The 21,438-nt window shown below is 34.4% G+C and overlaps 2 non-coding genes across 2 annotated transcripts; both read right to left on the bottom strand.

Annotated features, from left to right (window-relative positions):
• Positions 1–16,841: 16,841 nt before the first annotated feature.
• Positions 16,842–16,913, bottom strand: TRNAS-GGA (transfer RNA serine (anticodon GGA)). Its single transcript has one exon. It is a non-coding gene; the product is annotated as a tRNA-Ser (tRNA).
• A 310-nt stretch (positions 16,914–17,223) lies between these two features.
• Positions 17,224–17,295, bottom strand: TRNAS-GGA (transfer RNA serine (anticodon GGA)). Its single transcript has one exon. It is a non-coding gene; the product is annotated as a tRNA-Ser (tRNA).
• Positions 17,296–21,438: the final 4,143 nt, after the last annotated feature.

Raw genomic sequence — 21,438 nt, 5'->3', positions numbered from 1 at the left:
TATTTATTTAACCTGGTAGAGATAAGGCTTATGTGAGGGCGGCAATGAACCTTCGGGTTCCTTAAAAGCCATTTGTAAGTAAGTAAGAGATAAGGCCGTCAGGCCTTCTCTGCCCCTATACCAGGAGATTACAACTATAACATGAACAATAAGATAACAATTAATATTAAATTTACAATTACAATTACAATAAAAATTAAAGTACGACAAGAATACCTGATTAATGAAAGCTAGACCTTTTATCATAGAAGTTAAGAACAAAGAATATTTTTGTATTTACTAAATTACAAATTAAACCTACAATAACAAAATTCTATAGTGATGAGATTACCGGATATTGAAATATTTTGTGATAGATTAAGAGAACTATTTACAAGAAACCATGTCTGAACGAGTCTCAATTACTCGCCAAGTGCCTAGTAAGTTTGCGTTTGAATTGAATTTTATTTCGACAGTCCCTGATGCTAGCAGGTAACGAATTCCAGAGTCTTGGCAGGGCTATTGTGAAAGAGGATGAGTATGAGGAGGTGCGATGGGATGGTATTGTTAGTATTGTTTCATGGCGAGAGCGTGTGTTCAGATTGTGATGGGAAGAAAGGTAAGTGAAGCGAGACGACAGGTACGAAGGAATAGAAGAGTTCAAGACATTCTGAAAGTTATTTGCTTCCATAATAATGAAACATACTCCCTCTGAATGGTTTTTTATGCCAAATACTTTTTCTTGAACCTATATACCTTCAGTTTTTTAGTTTGAACGCGAAAACGCAAGTAACAATGTCAGGACGCTCAGTCGGTTTTTCATGTGGGAGTAAAGCAGTAGCTATTTCAGATCATTGCGGATTGTAGGTGAAAGTTAAAAAAATGTCAGGTTTGCTATGCTTTCGAACAATAGACATAGCATCTTGGTATAGCTGCTGTATGTTTCGTAAACTACCTTGAAATGTAGAGGGTAATATCATTTTATCCTGTTAAGAGAGCTTGCTGAAATGATCAGGAGACTACAAAATCTTGTAGGCCTCATATTTTATCAGTAAGTAATACCTTTTGGTCTTTCCTTAGAAACTCTAATTTTTGCGCTCTCTCGAGCCAATACGGAAGAGAATCACGCATATAAATTGACACCACTTCGCCATTAAATATATGAAAAAGACCCAACCCCACTTGATTAATAACTACAAAAATATTTGATTTTTAATAACAGCATTGTTATCTTACGTAAGTTTTATAGTGTTCAATAACATATACTAAATAGCCGCCAGTCAGTAAATTATATAAATCAAGATCTAATTTAAGATATTCTCTACATCTACTTATATAACCCCAAAACGTTTTACTTTCATGTCATCAATACAGCATTAATAGTATAATTAATGAAAAATAGTCACAGCATGGCACTAACTATAATAATATTTCATTTCTAATGATAATAATGTCATCAAACCACCTCCAATACACAGCTGTACTCAGAAAATTACACACCACAGAATTAGACCTGTAAATTAATTTTAGTAAGTCTTAAAGTTTTTAATAACCAATTTAATTTGAGCTCTAAATATGTCAGCATTCTTGCAGATCACGGCCTTCGTGTAATATTGTTTACTGTAGTGTGTGTTTTGTTTTATTCTGAAATGCAATTAGGTAGTGACGACAGATGGATTTTAGAAAATAGGAAAATTACGTTGAAAAATTGACATTTCACTCGAAACTACTATTTTTCTGAAAAACATTGGGTTCCAAGCTTCAGACTGAGGGGTCATTTATTAAAATCCGTTCAGCCGTTTCCCAGTACTTTCCATTATCAGTTGAAATAATATATAATATAGATCATGAAAACGAAGTTTATTTTGTTTTCTCTAGGTCAGTGGTTCCCAAACGTTTTCAAAGTGCGACCCACTATTGGGCAAGACATTTGTTTACAGACCCCCCACCCACTGCCGTACCGGTGTTTAATTCCATTCAAAAAAACACAAATCCCTGTAAAATCGAAAACGACAATTTACTTAAAACCAGCGGATACCACCCAACTTCTAATGTACCGATAATTGCAAAACGAGAAATCGGAATATGCAAACCTATTTTCCAGTTCTCTTTGGCTTCTTAAGGCCCATTCGCAATTAAGATTAGGGGAGAGTCGGGTAGTATCGGACAGTGCGTTTTTTTCATCTACCACCATATGGTAGTACCTGAATGACATGGTTACGTTTCCCTATGCGTCATCACAGAAACGTAACCATGTCAATCAGGTACAATCTTCGTGTGGTAGATGAAAGAAACTCATTGTCCGATATTACCCGATGTCCGATACTACCCGACTCTCCCCTAAACATAACGTAAGCGATGTAAACGTTACGGTAAAATCACATCATTCATGATGGGGACATAAACATAACCGCAAAGATAATTGGTAACCATGGAAATATAACAACGACGCCATTTCACGATGGCTATGGAGATATGGGACATATGAGTGTCAAGCGATTATTTTTAAAAATAATATCTCGAAGACTAGCCTTCTCCGGATGTAGAAATTCATAGGGAGATTTTTTATTTGAAATGGAATGTGAAAATGTTAGATTTTCAAGCTTCTCCGGATGTAGAAATTCATACGGAGATTTTTTATTTGAAATGGAACGTGAAAATGTTAGGTTTTCAAGCTTCTCCGGATGCAGAAATTTATAGGGAGACTTTTTATTTCAAATAGAACGTGAAAATGTTAGGTTTTCAAGCTTCTCCGGATGTAGAAATTCATAGGGAGATTTTTTATTTCAAATGGAACGTGAAAATGTTAGGTTTTCAAGCTTCTCCGGATGTAGAAATTCATAGGGAGATATTTTATTTCAAATGGAACGTGAAAATATTAGGTTTTCAAGCTTCTCCGGATGTAGAAATTTATAGGGAGATTTTTTATTTGAAATGGAACGTGAAAATGTTAGGTTTTCAGGCTTCTCCGGATGTAGAAATTCATAGGGAGATTTTTTATTTGAAATGGAACGTGAAAATGTTAGGTTTTCAAGCTTCTCCGGATGTAGAAATTCATCTGGAGATTTTTTTTATTTGAAATGGAACATGAAAATGATAGGTTTTCATGCTTCTCCGGATGTAGAAATTCATAGGGACATTTTTTATTTGAAATGGAACGTGAAAATATTAGGTTTTCAAGCTTCTCCGGATGTAGAAATTTATAGGGAGATTTTTTATTTGAAATGGAACGTGAAAATGTTAGGTTTTCAGGCTTCTCCGGATGTAGAAATTCATAGGGACATTTTTTATTTGAAATGGAACGTGAAAATATTAGGTTTTCAAGCTTCTCCGGATGTAGAAATTTATAGGGAGATTTTTTATTTGAAATGGAACGTGAAAATGTTAGGTTTTCAGGCTTCTCCGGATGTAGAAATTCATAGGGAGATTTTTTATTTGAAATGGAACGTGAAAATGTTAGGTTTTCAAGCTTCTCCGGATGTAGAAATTCATCTGGAGATTTTTTTTATTTGAAATGGAACATGAAAATGATAGGTTTTCATGCTTCTCCGGATGTAGAAATTCATAGGGACATTTTTTATTTGAAATGGAACGTGAAACTGATAGGTTTTCAAGCTTCTCCGGATGTAGAAATTTATAGGGAGATTTTTTATTTGAAATGGAACGTGAAAATGTTAGGTTTTCAAGCTTCTCAGGATGTAGAAATTCATAGGGAGATTTTTTATTTGAAATGGAACGTGAAAATGTTAGGTTTACAAGCTTCTCCGGATGTAGAAATTCATAGGGAGATTTTTTATTTCAAATGGAACGTATGGGGAGAAATAGTTTTGAAAATCCATTGTCAATTAGAGAACCTTCCTTGTAAGTGAAACCTGTTTTCAGGTGTACACCCGTTACTAGTGTTGCTAATTTTCACACAATTGTAGGTTGAAAAAATAACATCAATCGAGAATGACCTAAGTTCTTGAAGCTGCAATTGCGAAAGCATGGTGGTATAGAAAGATGTGAACAGTGTCTAAAAAACTGTTGTTTCGTGCGATGTATTCCAGTGTGAACTTCCAGGAATTGTGTGTAGATGTTCAGTGAACTTTTTTGCAACATTTCCCAAAGCACCAGTAATAATCTGTAAGATGTTAGCCTGTTGGTTCCACATGCGTTGTATTTCTATTTTGAGATCCATATATTCTTATTTCAGCAGTTTTTTAAGCTTCCTTCTTCATTACATTCTGTCATCTGAGACAGCACCATCAATAATGTGGCAAGTCTTGGCGTTATTGTCTCTGATTAAGATGCCTGGTTTGTTACTCCTATTTATTTTTTCTGTCAGTTCGTACTGCAGTGTAGTCCCACATGATAGTTTCATTACTTCTTGTCAAGATATTTGTTCTCTTTTTGGAACATGCGCATTCCAGTGTTCTGCTACTGTTACAATCATTTCTTTCTACAGGCCTACTTCATGCCGTATTAATTTACAAGCATTAATGTCTATCAACTTATTCACGTGGTGACAATCTAGGAGGCATCCTGAATCCATATCGTCTGTTGTTTCTTCTAATTCTTGGTATAATCCAAGATCATACATGTAGGTCTAACAGATTGCTCATCCCTATGCTAAAATCGCCAGCACTTTAAAGAGGACAACCGCCAGGATCGCCACCCGTCCGCCGTAAACGAACACGAGACGGCAGTACAATTGCTCATGCAATTCAAATGGGAGTTAGACATGACTCCTTATGTAACAACTAGATGGCAGCATAGTAAACATGACAAAAGTTGTTACCGTCAGAGCCTATAAGGCCGAGCAATCTGGGTATATATGATCCAGCGTACAATCTACACGGACTGTCTATATTTTTTTTAAGAATATGTTTGTCATAACTATAAGGTCTACTGCTATAATGAGCATTAATTTCAGTCTTTTACATAGAATAATAATAATAATAATAATAATAATAATAATAATAATAATAATAATAATAATAATAATAATGTAGACTATATGTGTAGCCTATGCTTAATCAGCAGTCCAAAGACTGTTTGGAACCTCATAAATGACATCAATACGGATCATTCATGAGGCAACTAAACCAGAAGATAATGGATTAGGATGGGCATTTCTTTCCCCCTCCATTGCATACATCGTCCACTAGCTACATATTACACTAGTCAGACTTCAGATGCATACAAACAATTGTTCTTCCTCTGACACATATCAAGTGAGATGTATTGCCTGACAGTAGATGTACTGTACATATCAGCCAGAACCTCAATCAGAGGAAGACGATATGAAGTAGATTATTATTATTATTATTATTATTATTATTATTATTATTTATTAATCTTATTGTTATTATAATTGCTATTATTATTACTGCTGTTATATTATTATTGTTATTACTGTTATTACTGTTATTATGATTATTATTGTCATTGTTATTATTGTGTTAGTATTATTGTTGTTATTACAGTTATTATGGTTATGATTGTTACTGTTATTATTGCTGTTAGTATTATTGTTGTTTTTACTGTTATTATGGTTATGATTGTTACTGTTATTATTGCTGTTAGTATTATTGTTGTTTTTACTGTTATTATGGTTATGATTGTTACTGTTATTATTGCTGTTAGTATTACTGTTGTTTTTACTGTTATTATGGTTATGATTGTTACTGTTATTATTGCTGTTAGCATTACTGTTGTTTTTACTGTTATTATGGTTATGATTGTTACTGTTATTATTGCTGTTAGTATTACTGTTGTTTTTACTGTTATTATGGTTATGATTGTTACTGTTATTATTGCTGTTAGTATTATTGTTGTTTTTACTGTTATTATGGTTATGATTGTTACTGTTATTATTGCTGTTAGTATTACTGTTGTTTTTACTGTTATTATGGTTATGATTGTTACTGTTATTATTGCTGTTAGTATTATTGTTGTTTTTACTGTTATTATGGTTATGATTGTTACTGTTATTATTGCTGTTAGTATTATTGTTGTTATTACAGTTATTATGGTTATGATTGTTACTGTTATTATTGCTGTTAGTATTACTGTTGTTTTTACTGTTATTATGGTTATGATTGTTACTGTTATTATTGCTGTTAGTATTATTGTTGTTTTTACTGTTATTATGGTTATGATTGTTACTGTTATTATTGCTGTTAGTATTACTGTTGTTTTTACTGTTATTATGGTTATTATTGTTACTGTTATTATTGCTGTTAGTATTATTGTTGTTTTTACTGTTATTATGGTTATGATTGTTACTGTTATTATTGCTGTTAGTATTATTGTTGTTTTTACTGTTATTATGGTTATGATTGTTACTGTTATTATTGCTGTTAGTATTATTGTTGTTTTTACTATTATGGTTATGATTGTTACTGTTATTATTGCTGTTAGTATTATTGTTGTTTTTACTGTTATTATGGTTATGATTGTTACTGTTATTATTGCTGTTAGTATTATTGTTGTTTTTACTGTTATTATGGTTATGATTGTTACTGTTATTATTGCTGTTAGCATTACTGTTGTTTTTACTGTTATTATGGTTATGATTGTTACTGTTATTATTGCTGTTAGTATTACTGTTGTTTTTACTGTTATTATGGTTATGATTGTTACTGTTATTATTACTGTTAGTATTATTGTTGTTATCACTGTTATTATGATTATGATTGTTACTGTTATTATTGCTGTTACTATTATTGTTGTTTTTACTGTTATTATGGTTATGATTGTTACTGTTATTATTACTGTTAGTATTATTGTTGTTATTATTATTATTGTTATTATTTCTGTTAGTATTACTGTTGTAATTACTGTTATTATTATTGTTATTATGATTATGTTTGTTATTGTTATTATTGCTGTTAGTGTTATTGTTGATACAGTATTACTGCTATTATTATTATTATTATTATTATTATTATTATTGCTGTTATTACTGTTATTATTATTGTTATTATGATTATTATTGTGATTGTTACTGTTATTATTGTTATTGTTATTATTGCTATTATTATTGTTGTTATTATTGCTGTTAGTATTATTGTTGTTATTGCTGTTAGTATTATTGTTGTTATTACTGTTATTATTATGATTATGATTGTTATTGTTATTATTGCTGTTAGTATTATTGTTGTTATTACTGTCATTATTATTGTTATTATGATTATGATTGTTATTGTCATTATTGCTGTTAGTATTATTGTTGTTATTACTGCTATTATTATTATTATTATTATTATATTATTATTATTATTATTTCTGTTAGTATTACTGTTATTACTCTTATTATTATTGTTATTATGTTTGTTATTGCTATTATTGCTATTATTATTATTACTGTTGTCATTAAGTTATTGTTTTTATTACTGCTATTGTCATTATTATTAGGATTATTATTATTATTATTATTATTATTATTATTATTATTATTATTGTTGTTATTATCATTATTACATATTATAATAATTATTATTATTATTATTATTATCAGGCTATGATTACTATTATTATTATTATTATTATTATTACTACTACTACTATTATTATTATCATTATCAGGCTTTGATTATTATTATTATTATTATTATTATTATTATTATTGTTACATATTATAATTATTATTATCAGGGTATGATTATTATTATTATTATGATTATTATTATTATTAATCTATTATTATTATTATTATTATTAATAATAATATCATTATTATTAATAATAATATCATTATTATTAATAATAATATTATTATTAATCTATTATTATTATTATTAATCTATTATTATTAATATTATTATTATTATTATTATTAATCTATTATTATTAATATTATTATTATTATTATTATTATTATTATTATTATTATTATTATTATTATTATTATTCAAGTGGAATCTGCTCCCGACCTCTGCGCTGTGACCCGCAGGCTAAAACGCGGAGCGGCTGATCAACAGCGCGGCAGCAGCGGGGATGGAAGCAACAGGTCGCCGTGCTCATTACTCTCTCTGCATTTATATTATTGATTGCACGAGGCGGTCCAGTGACGCGGCGCCTTCAGAAACCCGCCCGACTGCCGGAGGGTAGCATTGTTCCAGCCTGCAACGCTCAGCAACTCAAATGTTTACAAATTCACAGCTGAATTTCTTCTCTATCTCGATCTGCATTTGGCTTAGACCTAGCTATTTGGACAGGTACCGACCGCCGTGTACGCAGATTTGAGGCTATTTAGGTGTAAATATTTGTGGTAATCGGTGTTGTCTGAGGCTCCAGTTCCGGTAGTTCACCATTGGCTTCTATCACCAATAAAGGAAAGTTGCAATTTGTAAACGCGATAGGCCTAGACCTATTTGGGTGAAATACACCAACTTGTAAGATCTGAAGAGTGGTCACTCAAAAATGAGGAAGGCGATGGTTGCCATTCAAAGTGTCACTTTGCTTTAAGAGGAGAAGATGGTGAAATTTATAATATATTTGTTTAATACTTTCAATTTTCTGCTCCGTGACAGTTAAGTAAGTGAAACCTTAAATCCACAGCCAAAAGTGTTTGCAAATTAAAGGGGGATCCAAATTAAAAAAAAGCATGCATGCGTATCTACTTTCCTGCATAATGCGTGAACCATTTACATTTTGTATAGACGGAATTTTAAGACTTTATGCAGCATTCGAGAGAAACAAGAACGCGATGACTCAAGAAAAACAGAGTGATATCGAGGAGAACTTTCAGGGCTTCCCTAGAATGCACTTCTTACAGCAGCGATGTTCGCTTAAGACACCTCTCATTCTTTCTGTATGCTTCTTCTTTAGAGCAGAACCCGTATCTTTCAAATTTTCACCCACGTTTTGATAGAGTCCGCGGATGTCACTGGATGCTGCCGAAACAAGCGCTGTGCAGTCACGAAACTATAGCTTTACTTTTTCAATAAGCATTGTTGTTGTTTATTGACTTTACTGGCTTTGAGCCAGAGGCCGTTTTAGGGTCTTATACGCGCAGGACGCCCTCTCCAGCCATTGTACATAAATAACAATAAATATATATTTACATACTTATACACTATTTCTGGCTTAAGTGCCAGTAGGTGTGTGAGTGCGGTGATTGGCTTTTTATTTATTTTATTTTATTTTTTACTTTATTTTTTTTTTGTTTTAATTATTTTGGTGTAGGTCTAATTTGTTAATTTGGGATGCTTAAGGAATGGTGAACGGGACAAGAGTTCGGGGCAAAAGATATCAGTTGATAGACAACATTAAAGTATTATATGGGGAGATTAAGAGGAAAGCCAGAAAGGGAAATGCTGGGTTTGCAGTTAAAGACCTGCTCTTGGGCAGAACACTGTGAATACATACATACTTTCTTTTTTAAGTTTCCCCTTCCGGTGGCAGAAGCGTCTGAATCGTTATGGAGACTTTCATGGTGTGGTGTTATTTTATTCATCTGCCTCTCTGTTGCTGTCGTGTGTCCTCTCAGACAGTATTCAAATTTCCAACAGTGATTGCGGTTTTGTTTGTGTGTTTTAGTTTGGTGGTGGAGGCTGGTGGTAGTTGTAGAGGAGTTTCTCCAGTGTTGTTCTGTTGTTTGTGTTCGGGGGATTTGCGAAGATGTGTTGTGTATATACGCGATTTACTGCCGAATGTGTGTATTTCCGGTTTATGTTGTTTAGGTGTGTGAAGAGTGGCTTTGTTTTTGTCGTAGTGTAAACTGTGTTATTTCTGGTGCGTCTGTGCAGGTGGAAGATTTGGCGGAGAATTCTTCTTTCGCGTGCTTCAAATTTCAATTGGGTCGTTGGAGGGGCTTTTGCGAGGAAAATGGAGGGATGTATGCATAGGGATCTAACCAATGCTTTGTATAGGTGGAGGAGTGTTTCGGTTATACAACCGGGTCGATTGATGCCACTTAGGTAGCTTATTGCTCTGGTGGCTGCGTTAAATTTCCTCCAGGTTTCTTTAGCTACTTCGGTCCAGGAGAGTTTGGAGGTGAGGGGTATTCCTAGATATGTGAGATTTCGCTGGAGTGGAAGTTGAGTGTTGGCTATTGTGATTGGGTTGTTCTGGAGGACCCGAGTCCGGAGTTTTGGGCGGAAGAGGCATATCTGTGTTTTGTCTGTGTTGACTGTGATCCGCCACGTGTTGGTCCAATTTAGATACTGCCTGAGTGTTGCGTTTAGTAACTTCCTAGCGGAGGGGAGTCGGGGGTGTGTTGCCCAATATGCGACGTCGTCTGCATATTGTGCCAGTCCTACTAGCGGGTTATTAGGGAGGGGAATATCTGCCACATAGATGTTATACAGAGTGGGAGATATGACACTGCCTTGGGGGACTCCAGCTTCTATTCGGAAGGTCCGAGAAAGTTCGTTCCTTCCGAGTCTCACCTGTCCTGTTCGGTTCGATATGAAGCTGGAGAGCCAACGTGTGATTTCATGTGGCAGGTTTAAGGATGCATTGATGACAAACACACGTTGTGCACAACTCCAATTAGGGTTGCCAACCTTCCCGTATTTCCCGGGATCTCCCGTGTTTGCCCCTAAATTTAACAGTCTCCCAGCTCTCGTATTTTTCTTCTCTTCAAGAATTTTTTCCCTTATTTTTTTGCATAACGTAAAAATTATTTCGGAATCTGTATTATATATTTTTCTCGTGTTAGATTTTACCGTACCTGGTTAACATGTTTCCGCCTGTTATTGGCCTTCTTCAGAACTGGTAGTTGCTGTTCTTGGCGCCTTTTGTTTTATTTCCCTTGGGGGTGTGTTTGTGTAGTGTAGTGTGGAGTCAAAGAGTGTGTGTGTTCTGAAATTGAGTTGTGTGTTGAGAATTTCATTTGGATGTGTTTTTGTGTGTTTGTATATTTCGTATTGTTCTAGTGTGTTTAGTTTCTGGCTTTTTGGTTCGATGTGTAGAATTTCCATGTCTGCGGTGATGTCTCTGTATGTATGGTTAGCATTTGTGATGTGTTCTGCATATCGATGGCTGAGAACCAGACTGTTCTAAGGCCGACTTTTTATAAATCTGTGTTTCATTGTGTTTCAGTTCTTGTCTGCATATATGAATCGAACAAAATTGTAAATATTCCTCTCGTAAGGTTGCTTTGAAGCTATTCCAAATTGTTTCATGACGCTTTGAATGTCAGGAGCTTAAAAAGCTGTCTTGAAAAAAAAAAATAATTAAAATGGACTTGGAACAGTCTGGTTCTGGGCCATCGATATGTGGAAGTGTTTTGTAATTTTGTTATGGCTGTGATTGTTCTTTGTAACGTGTTTGAAATGATCTGCCTGTCTGTCCAGAAACTAAACACACTATAACAATACGAAATATACAGACACAGAAAAATATATCTAAATGAAATCTCAACACACAACTCAATTTCAGACCACACACTCTTTGACTCCACATTACACTACACAAACACACCCCCAAGGGAAATAAAACAAAAGGCGCCAAGACCAGCAACAAACAGTTCTAAAGAAGGCCAATTACAGGCCGAAACATGTTAACCAGGTACGGTGAAATCTAACACGAGAAAGACATATAATACATATTCTGAAGTGATATAGTTTTAAAAGTTGTGTAATCAAGATGTATAAAAATTATATTATTTTAAACATTTGTTTTGGTGTGAATAATGATTGTTTTTACGATGAGTTTAGTTGTTCAAGAAATGCATTAAAATATGCAGCCTTTTTTTTAATGTAATGCTTGCCAGAAATGGGTTTTAGTGCTCACCTGTTCAAAATCAAACCATATTAAAGTTATAAACAAATAAAAACCGACTAGGTTTGTTCTAAGCATACCAAATAGTAATGCTCATACAAAGAGGATGTTTTATCTCTTGAACAATAATTGGACAGATGTTAGAAACAGGAGCACGACCATCTAATCAAATCAGAGCTGAAAACTGCAGTTATTACGTGAGACAAAATCTGTCTCAAAATACTCTTAATTTAAGCCTAGCTGGTAAAATGTAGAATAAAGTTGTTTTTCAGTAACTGATCGAAATAATTTGCCAATTTTCTGTGTGAAATTTTGTAGACTCCTTAATCTCTTGTATTTTCTTCAAAAAAGTTGTCAACCCTAACTCCAAATCTCCATCCTAACTAAATGGTACACACTCCTAAACACAACTGAAATGTTCGCAGCCGAATGCAACCGAACTTAGCCGGAAAAGAACCGAGATTTAAAATCGCCCTTTTTCTGGTCCACCTTGTACCTAATAAACCCCATTATTTCCTTAACAAAACTGTAGGCCTAAGTTATTTTTCTATAAACTTTCTTCTTTAATAGAAGTCTTTCTTGACTAGAATAATCTTAAGTTATATCAAACCTAAAACAAAACAAGACACCTGTTATAAAGGTCATTTTATTGTGCTCGCTTCAGGGTCCAAGGAACGCAGGTTCGATTCTGGCCAACGATGCTGAATAGGCCCTATAAATAGGCCTCTAGAAAAAAAAATATATCCAGGTCCACCTGTACCTGCTCTCAACTTTTAACCCTTAGATTGACAATGTGTCCTATAGGATACAACAGGTTAATAGGCTATATGCTATAATTTTAATACACTCAGGGACAAAAAAAACCGGACACTTTAATATTTGCTGGTATTTTGCAAAACATTATCTTCTCATACAATATTATGGTAGCCATCTGTTGTTATGGAGACGTGTATACATTGTTGATTGTTTTTTGTTTTATAAACAAGCCATTACAACCAAATATTCCAATTTTGCTTTCGGAGTCTCATCTATAACAATTTTGTCTCAACCATTTTATGCTTCATTATCGTTATCATTCGTTATTTCTTTATTTTTACATTTTCTGAGTTTAAATGGGGTTGTAACATTTGTCTTAAAACAAGATGTGACCTGAAGATGTGGCTCGAGCTGTAGCCCTTTACGATGATGGACGCAGTGTACGTTACATTGCAAATGTTATGAATATGGCTAGAAGCACAACCCATGATGCCATAAAACGGTATAGAGAGACCCTAGAATATAGCAGAAGACTAGGTTCGGGTCGTCCAAGAGCTACAAATCCAAATGAAGACAGGTATATGGTGTTGAGAGTTCTTAGGGAGCGCAACCTGCCAGCTACTAGTGTAGCCCAGCAATTTGTTAACATGCATGGACGCCCAATTTCGGCCAAAACAGTTAGAAGGAGGTTGAAAGCAAGTGGACTGATATCAAGTAGACCTGCAACTGGTCCCAGACTTCTCAGAATGCATCGAGTTGAACGACTGCGTTTTGCAAATGATCACAGGGATTGGAGAAATGGACAGTGGAGCTGTGTTCTGTTCATCGATGAGTCCCGTTTCAATCTGTGCTCACCTGATGGACGTGAAAGAGTTTGGAGAAGGAGGGGAGAACTATTTTCACAGTGTTGCATTTCCGAAAATGTGCCGTATGGAGGTGGTGGAGTGATGGTTTGGGCAGGAGTGTGTACGGATGCTCGTACAGAGTTGGTTTTTATTGAAAATGGAAGACTAACAGCTGATATGTATATAAATGAATGTTTGGCTGATCATGTTGCGCCATTTGGCCAATTTGTAGGTGATAATTTTGTTTTAATGCATGATAATGCACGGCCGCATATTGCCCATGCGGTCGGAGATTATCTCCAAGAAGTGGGAATCCATGTTCTCCCATGGCCAGCAAGGAGTCCAGACATGAACCCAATTGAAGACGTGTGGGACATGCTGGGACGGCGTGTTAAGAATAGACGACCGAGACCAGAATCGTTACAAGAGTTGAGGCGAGCACTTGGCGAAGAATGGGAACTTATTCCTCAAGAAGACATTGCTAACCAAATTGAGATCATGCCAAGACGTATGGATGCAGTTATTCAAGCCAGAGGCGGTAATACCCGTTACTAAAAAGAGTTTTTAATGTTTAAGGCACCATAAAATGAAAAAAAAAACCAGTTAGAACAAACGATGCCATAGTTATACGCCCTTTTTAATTTTTTGTAAATTTTCTCATCAGAGATTTTTTTTTCAAATGTTGTCGTATAAGGTGCTAAATGAAACATTATTTTGTTTAAATGGGTTTTGTTTCATTTTGAAATAATTGCCAACAAAATACAAGCAAATATAGAAGTGTCCGGTTTTTTTTTGTCCCTGAGTGTATAATAGAAAAAAAATTGGTAGGAAAATTAAAATTTCACAAGAAAATAATATAATAACATATAATAATATAGACATTGCAATAGTTGTTTTCTTTACGGTCCGACAAGGTTTAATAAACTAGTGTGAGAAATGAAGCTTTGCCAAGTTAAGGGTTAATAAAGATATCATTGGGTGAACGACTGGAAAGAGTTCTGGTGGAGAATAATGGGAACATGTAGATTCATAATCTCACTGGTCCAGAATCATGTGTAATGCGTACTGTTGCAGTTGCAGAAGTTTAAAACAGGTAAATATCACACATTTCCACATGAACAATAAATATATGATGATAATTTGCAGATTAAAGGGGAAAATGTGAACATGTATGAAATAGACTAATATGTATAGTCTATCAATATTGTTATCGCGAATTTTTCCGAAGTAAATGTGAAATTCTGTGGTCTCTAAATATGAATACGGATAGGCTATCAATTGAACCGAGACTAGTTGTGGAGAGCCAATAACTTAGTTGCCAAGGAAGTCCTCGGTATTAGAATGCAACAACAAACCAATTTAAGACAAACGTTGAGAAGAAGAATGCCATCACTAAGAACATCCTTAAAAAGAAATTCTATAAAAATATAGCTATACTTGAATTAAATTGAATTCAACACTCCATATGTCTTAAGTTTTATAATATGCAGGGTGATTCATGAGCATTTACAGTCCCTTAAGGAGCTTATTTCCGAAGACATTCTGAGATAAAAATGTCATATAAACATTTATCCTAATCTCCATATTTTCAGAACTACACTAATTTGAAGTTGTTTGTAAAATAGGCCTACCATTATTCTAGAGTTTTAAGAGTAAAAGAATATTACAGATAAAGAATGAACTATTCAGGAGTATCATTTCTTTAATTAGCTAAGATTCTGAAGCTAAAAATGTGTTGTGAATTTCATAGTTGCTTCGTACAGAATTTTTTTCTATTTTTAACTACAAAATTACATTTTCTTACGCATTTTTCACAACAATTGTTACAAATCACGCCGCTCTTGTAAATTCTTCAAGACTGTACATTAGGATGCATAATTAAACTGTAAAGAATGAAGTTCCTAAAGTTGTATGATGTGTAACAAGAAGAATTTTAAGAATTTTAAGAATTTTATAATTTTCAGTTAAAAATTGAAAAACAAAATCTGTGCAAAGCAACTAACACAGATTTTTAGCTTCAGAACACTAGCCAATTAAAGAAATGATACTTCCGAATAGTTCATTCTCTATTTGTAATATTCTTTTATCCTTAAACTGAAAAAAACATTTCAAACATGTTACAAAGAACACATCACAGCCGTAACAAAATTACAAAACACCTTCACATATGCAGAACACATCACAAATGCTAACCACACCCACAGAGACATCAACATAGACATGGAAATACTACACATCCAACCAAAATGCCAGAAACTAAACACACTAGAACAATATGAAATATACAGACACATAAAAACACACCCCAACGAAATTCTCAACACACAACTCAATTTCAGAACACACACAATCTTTGACTCTACATTACACCACACGAACACACTCTCACAGGAAACAAAACAAGAGGCGCCAAGACCAACAAAGATCAGTTCTGAAGATGATCCATAAAAGGTCGAAACATGTAAACAAGGTACGTTAGAATTTAACACAAGAAAGTCTTATCATACATATTCCTAAAGAAAAAATATATTTTACAAACAACTTCAAATTAGTGTAACTCTGAAAATATCGAGATTAGGACAAATGTTTATAACTTATGACATTTTTTGCTCAGAATGTCTTCGGAAATGAGCTCCGTAAGTGAAGGTAAATCCTCTTGAATCACCCTGCATAACTTCCAACATGCAGATTTGTTTCGGGATTTTTCCAAACTTAACTATGTTATACAAGTTTCTCGCTTACACTGTTAAAGTAACAGCTTCATCAAATGGGCAACCCTATCATTAGTGACGAACTGAGCTTCTCTGGACACACAAGGTGTATAAAATGCAGCCTAGACTATATGTTGCTCGGTTGTCAACCGACGAGCTTGTTTTTGCTACCTGCTTTCCTCTTCTATTACATGATGCTGATCGCTTATAAAAATCCAGTCGCCATTGCAGTAATTAGATGTAAGCTGGCAGATACCATGGCGAGAGAATCGCCCGCCTGTTTACTGTAGACTACGTTCAAATCAGGGGTTCTGAAAATGTCGGTTCCTGTTCTGCTTGATGGAAATGAATGTTGATGCTATAGACAAAATTTATATGATAGGAATTTATTATTATACTTACTTACTTACTGGCTTTTAAGGAACCCGGAGGTTCATTGCCGCCCTCACATAAGCCCGCCATTGGTCCCTATCCTGAGCAAGATTAATCCAGTCTCTATCATCATATCCCACCTCCCTCAAATCCATTTTAATATTATCTTCCCATCTACGTCTCGGCCTCCCTAAAGGTCTTTTTCCCTCCGGCCTCCCAACTAACACCCTATATGCATTTCTGGATTCGCCCATACGTGCTACATGCCCTGCCCATCTCAAACATCTGGATAATGTTCCTAATTATGTCAGGTGAAGAATACAATGCGTGCAGTTCTGTGTTGTGTAACTTTCTCCATTCTCCTGTATCTTCATCCCTCTTAGCCCCAAATATTTTCCGAAGCAACTTATTCTCAAACATCCTTAACCTATGATGAGAGAGAGATGGAACGGAGAAAAATTCTCTCCGGCGCCGGGATTTGAACCCGGGTTTTCAGCTCTCCGTGCTGATGCTTTAACCACTAAGCCACGCCGGATACAATCCCGACACCGTTGAGAATCGTCTCAGATTAAGCTCCATCTCTTGGGTTCCCTCTGGTGGCCGCCCTCTGCACTACGTCATAGATGTCTATGCACGCAGGACCGAAGTCCATACATGTGTAGAGGTGCACTCAGATGAGTGACTGGTTGGCCGGGGTCCGACGGTATGGGCTCCGTCTTTAAATCACAAAGTGATTTATTACGCATATCATATTTATTTTGATGTACCGAAGTACATATGATATTTCCATGCAGATATTCTGCTTTCTCAGATGATGAGAGAGAGATGGAACGGAGAAAAATTCTCTCCGGCGCCGGGATTTGAACCCGGGTTTTCAGCTCTCCGTGCTGATGCTTTAACCACTAAGCCACGCCGGATACAATCCCGACACCATCTCATCATCTGAGAAAGCAGAATATCTGCATGGAAATATCATATGTACTTCGGTACATCAAAATAAATAAATATCCTTAACCTATGTTCCTCTCTCAAAGTGAGAGTCCAAGTTTCACAACCATACAGAACAACCGGTAATATAATTGCTTTATAAATTGTAACTTTCAGATTTTTTTACAGCAGTCTGGATGATAAAAGCTTCTCAACCGAATAATAACAGGCATTTCCCATATTTATTCTGTGTTTAATTCCCTCCCGAGTATCATTTATATTTGTTACTGTTGCTCCCAGGTATTTGAACTTCTCCACCTCTTCAAAAGATAAATTTCCAATTTTTATATTTCCATTTCGTACAATATTCTCGTCCCCGAGACATAATCATATACTTTGTCTTTTCGGGATTTACTTCCAAACCTACCTCTTTACTTGCTTCCAGTAAAATCTCCGTGTTTTCCCTAATCGTTTGTGGATTTTCTCCTAACATATTCACGTCATCCGCATAGACAAGCAGCTGATGTAACCCGTTCAATTCCAAACCCTCTCTGTTATCCTGGACTTTCCTAATGGCATACTCTAATCATCATAGTCTATGTTGAGAATTAGTGCTATGATGAAAATCGAAACAAATCATTCAAAATTATGTTAACAAAACAGTTTAAAAGTACTGGTAGGCCTTCTCATTTTTTTTTAAATATCGAACAATAGATTCCTCTTATATCCCTTTACAATAGTTATCTGCAAATCGGGAGCAGAATAGGAGCCCATTAATTGGAAACAAGTTCACACAAAAAATAGTTAATCAAGCGAATTTCGTTTACACGACTTCTTTTTACTCGACGCAGTGAATATTGAACGCATTCGACCAAAAATATTTCTGATGACTTTAAGTAAACGTACAGCCTTGATTTTTGATAATTACACGTATAAAATTTCATAGCTCTAGATTAGCTTGTTGCAGGAGATAATTGGGGGGTAAATAGAGGGCACAGGCACTTGCGCGGGCGATCTTGAGGCCGTGGAATCGCTGAAAAGAAAATGATCCACTTAGGAGGGAGGGATATTTTTTGTTATACTGCAACAGCTACCAGTGCAAAGGCGCATTTCTCTTAGCATGGAGATCTGAGAAATTGAGTTGTAGCCACAAAGGATGTACAGTAAATGTTGTATGCACAATTAAATAGTAGGCCTAGCATTTAATTATGTTAGCCTAAGTTTTTTTCAATGTGAAATAAGTATATTCATTTCATCTTACTTCCCTCAAAGCAGCAAGGTGTAAAAAATTGTCAACCCGCCCCTCTTGCATTTAGTTGCAGAATATTATTTAGCATTCTTGCTACATTTTGCGTTGATTCTTTCGAATATCGAAATATTCGCCTAAATTATCGTTGTTATATAGCCTAGTTACAAAGGATTATTCCTGTCTTTCACCACTCTAATCCGGGGATTTAATACCGTAGAGAAAAATTTTCCTTTGACTATTACACTTTTACTACGTCACACTACTTTTGACCAATAAATCGGTACGAAAGGACGTCTTTTAACCAATCATGGCTGCTTATTGCACAATTTTATCGCGTCCCTAGCATTTTTTTAATTTTATCGCGTCCCTAGCATTTGTTTAATTTTATCGCGTCCCTAGCATTTGTTTATTTTTATCACTACCCTAGTATTTGTTTCTTTGTTTGCCAACATTTCAAACTGTACTGGTCTGGACGTCAAAAAACAGAAAATTACAAACCACTCCAGTCGATGCACAGCACTTTCAAATATGACTCTCATTGGCATTCAAGAACAATAATTAATAAAGATCAGTGGTCATATATGAAGAGCACCATTCGGAAATCCTGAATAAGTTGAGGGATACACCATGTACATCAACGAGTTCACTTCTTTTACGCACACGTCCAATATAACATCAACTGAACCACCAACCACTAAAACATTCAAATTTGAAAATTGTACTTTCAATAATTGTTTCTTTTAAAATTATTCATGTTTATTTTTTATTTCATCATCGTTAATTAAAACGTTTCTTGTTTATTTCATCATCCCTAATTAAAACTTTTCTAACACTTGTTTACATTATTTAGGTTATGTTTGTTATAGCTTTTGCTATATGATATTATGGATAGTCACGTATCAGAGATTGTTTAATACTAAGAATTATTGAAAATCATTTGTCAAGTGACGTTGATTACTGGAATCCGGATGATTGAAGTGGAATGCAAATGTTTTAATAAAAATGAAACTGAATCAACAAAGCCTTCTTGACTAATAACCGTCCACAGAGTTCAATGAAAATTCCATAGTTGGCACAACTGATAACAAGAAAACATAATCATAAAACACTATTGCCATCTAGCGTAATGTTGAGATGGTACAATAATACATTTAAAGACAGTTGTATTTTCGTAAGCTAATTAATATTTTATTGTATTGGAGTACTTTGTTACTTCTAATCTTTACATATTTTCTTCTAATCGTTTAATAGTCAATTAAATCCCACTCGAGTTTTGATTTTCTCTAGATAAATCAAAACCTCTAGTGAGACTAGCCTACTGTTGATAATTATCCAGCTGATCTACTATCTCCATCTTGTATACAGGTTTTAAACCTACTACAGTCGTAGTCTCTGCTTCAGACCAGGTTTCGAGCCATGGCTCAGAAAAATGAAAAAGACCTCGTTTTATAAATCAAAACGTGATTTAAAGCCATGGCCGTGATCTAGACCTCGTTTTAGAAATCGAACCTTAGTGTTCTGCCCAAGGCCAGAAACCCAGTTTTCTCCAGTCTTTCCTATTTTCTGCCTTCCTCTTTGTTTCCTCATATGATCCATTGAAAGGTATTAGAACAAGAAGATTGAAGGAAGAAAGAAATAGCTGAAAGAAAGGGAAAAAGGAATGAGAAGGGTAATATAACTGGAAAAAAGGAAACATGAACATATTGGAAGAAAAAGGCGTAAGAGAACTAAAGAAAAAGAAAATGAAAAATGAAAGAAAGGAAGGCATTGAAATAAATGGAGAAATAAATTGATTTATTGTTTTGTCATACTCATATCATCACGTATAGGCATAGGTCTAACTATAGACAGAGCCATAAAAGATAATGCAGGCTGAAAGCAAACATACACAAATTCATTTAGCCTATGTTATAAGAGGGATTGATTTATAGACAATGCTTTAAAATGCGTTTTATGCTGTTAGACGTATCGATGAAATTTTAGTTAGTAATGTTTGTAGTTCTGGGCGCAGAATTGCAGAATATCATTTGCTTAATACTGCTGTCGCGATTATTCAGATCTCAAGAAAATTTGTTAAAATAGGTTTTAAGTTTTCAGTCGAATACTTAAACAACATTTAGTTTAACTGACAAAATTCAGGAGGCAGTTAATAAAAAATTACAAGTTGGAGGGATTTTCTGAGATTTATCCAAAGCATTCGACTGTATAAATCATAAAATCCTGCTAGATAAATTAGATTATTATGGAATTAAAGGTGTTGCACACCAATGGTTTCACTCATATCTCATAGATAGGAAACAGAAAGTTGAAATCAATACAACTATGAAATCTGCATCGACATGGAGAACTATTAATAATGGAATTCCTCAAGGATCAATATTAGGTATCCTACTTTTTCTAGTGTTTATAAATGATCTTGCCCCCCTAAAAAAAGATGTAGGTCATCCCATATTATTTCCAGATGACACAAGTATAGTAATTACAGCCAATAACTCCAACACATTCCAATCTTCAACAGAGGAAATTCTCTTCAAAATATGTGACTGGTTCTCAGTCAATAAATTAGTATCAAATTATAACAAAACTAACATAATTCAATTTAAATACTGTCTAAATTCAATGTCGCAAATTTCTAGCGCAATAATTATAATAGATCCCTATTAGAAACAACAACAACTAAATTTCTTGGCTTAAAAATCGATAATGTGTTAAATTGGAAAAATCATATTAATGAAATTACCCCCAAACTAAATTCAGCTTGTTTTGCTATTAGTTCTATGCAAAAGATAGTAAATATCAATACCTTAAAAACAATATACTTTGCATACTTCCACTCGGTAATGAGTTTTGGAATAATATTCTGGGGAAATTCCACAGATAGTAA

Source organism: Periplaneta americana, chromosome 6, assembly GCF_040183065.1.
Source record: "Periplaneta americana isolate PAMFEO1 chromosome 6, P.americana_PAMFEO1_priV1, whole genome shotgun sequence".
Taxonomy (NCBI): domain Eukaryota; kingdom Metazoa; phylum Arthropoda; class Insecta; order Blattodea; family Blattidae; genus Periplaneta; species Periplaneta americana.
This window is presented reverse-complemented; position numbering and strand designations above follow the sequence as displayed.